The following is a 2,162-nucleotide window of genomic DNA, read 5'->3' as shown; positions in this document are numbered from 1 at the left end:
ACAGTACATGTACTGTAGGTAGTTGTGATGTGACATTAAAGACTGTCCTCCTGTCTCCGTCCCTCCTGTAGTCTCTCTGAGCGTCTCCCCCAAAAGATCCCAGTTCTTTAAGTATGACAGTTTCTCTGTGAGCTGTGAGGGAGAGGAGCAGAGTGAGGAAGAGGTGGCTGGATGGAGAGTGATGAAGAGGACGGAGGATGGAGAGGTTTGTCCTTACATCATCTCAGACATGGTTATGACCCTGGACCCCAGCTGTTTATTCACAACACATGCGGTTTTGTTACCCACAATTCCTCTGCTCCGTCCCCCTTCAGGTGCGTCCATGTCCGTCCTCCTGCTCCATCACTGCTGCCTTCCCTGCCACAGACAGCGGAGTGTACTGGTGTGAAACTGGACGGGGAGAAACCAGTGACAGTGTCAACATCAGCGTCACTGGTAGGCCAGAGAGATGAATATAGTGAATATTGGTGCTGCAGGGACTTGTGTTTGATTTCATTTAGAGGTGACGTTAGAAAGGAATTTACCTCAGACAGCACAGAGGGGGTTTATTTCAGGGTTTCGTTGAGACGAGACGAGACGAGACGAACCTTAACTGATCCCAAAGAGGAAATGTAGTTGTGGCAGCAACATAAGGACAGAAATAGAGAACATAATAGACACATGTGAGTATATACACCGATCAGCCAAAACATTAAAACCACTGACAGGTGAAGTGAATAACATTGATCATCTTGTTACAGTGCAGTGTTCTGCTACAATACACCATGCCACTCCACAAACACAGCTCAGGAATGAGACAAAGAGCTCAAGGCATCGACCTGGCCTCCAAATTCCTTGGATCCTGATCTGATCAAACATCTGTAAGATGTGTTGGTGCCCCACCTCACAACCCACAGGACTCAAAAGATCTAAAGGTAACGCCCTGGTGCCAGACACCAAAGGACACCCTCCAGAGGTCATGTATCCATGCCTTGACAGGTCAGAGCCAAGTCCGGTCCAAGGAGGACCCACCATGGATCAGGGGTACCTCTGGGGTACCAGCACGTCCCTCAAATGTTTGATCAGGTTGGGATCTGGGGTATTTGAAGGCCAAGTTAATGCCTTGAGCTCTTTGTCCCGTTCCTCGGGTCATTCCTGAGCAGTTTTTAGATCACTGATGTATTCAGGTGCCTGACCGTGGAGGGCTTACACGTGAAAACAAGTATCTTGAAATGAATCAATAGGTACAGAGTCCCTCTGGCAACCAAAAATGTATTTAAGAAGTCCTTCATCCCAAGTGCCATCAGTGTCCTGAACTCAGCAAAGTGGCTGATGAGTTTTAAACCACAGAGAGACAATGAGCTGATTTAATGTGTTGAAGTGTTTTGTAACTCATCTGTGAGCTGTCTTCAGATCATCCACAAGGCTGCTGCTTGGCTGTTAACCAGGTCCAGCAGGTCAACCGACATCACACCCATTTTAGTTTCCTTACCCTGGCTCCCCATCAGGGTTGGGATAGAATATATCTTTATATATATGGATAATCATCTCCAGCTCAGGTCGAGACCAATATTTCTTAGTTGTACAAAACAAGTTCGGGTCAGTGATTTAACATGATGATCAAAAATGACACCAAGATTCCTAAAACTTAACCGTATAGCTGACTAAAGGGACCCAATACTCTGGGCAGCCTTTGACGCTGGACTCATACTAATAGTCACACAACAGCAGCACACGCCAACAGCGGAGGTAACCACTGCCGTACATGATACAGATCATATCAGAGGTGACCAGTATCAGCTCCTCATAGATGATGTGTTTCCTCTTCATGTCCGTCAGCTGGTTCAGTGATCCTGGACAGTCCAGTCCTCCCTGTGATGGAGGGACACGACGTGACTCTGAGCTGCAGACCAAGAGTCACAATGTCTTCCTTCCACCTCACAGCTGATTTCTATAAAGATGGCGTCTTCATCAGGAGCAGCTCCACAGGAAACATGACCATCCACAGTGTTTCTCCATCTGATGAAGGACTCTATAGATGTAACGTCTCTGGAGCTGGAGGATCAGCAGACAGCTGGCTGACTGTCAGAGGTGAGGGGGGTTTCACTCAAGTTACATTTGTCTTCAAATCTTCGTACATAAAACCAGCAGTGCAAAGTGACGGGATTTAAAGTCGAGTCCAA

Source organism: Epinephelus moara, chromosome 17 (assembly GCF_006386435.1).
Source record: "Epinephelus moara isolate mb chromosome 17, YSFRI_EMoa_1.0, whole genome shotgun sequence".
In the NCBI taxonomy this organism is placed as follows: domain Eukaryota; kingdom Metazoa; phylum Chordata; class Actinopteri; order Perciformes; family Serranidae; genus Epinephelus; species Epinephelus moara.
This window is presented reverse-complemented; position numbering follows the sequence as displayed.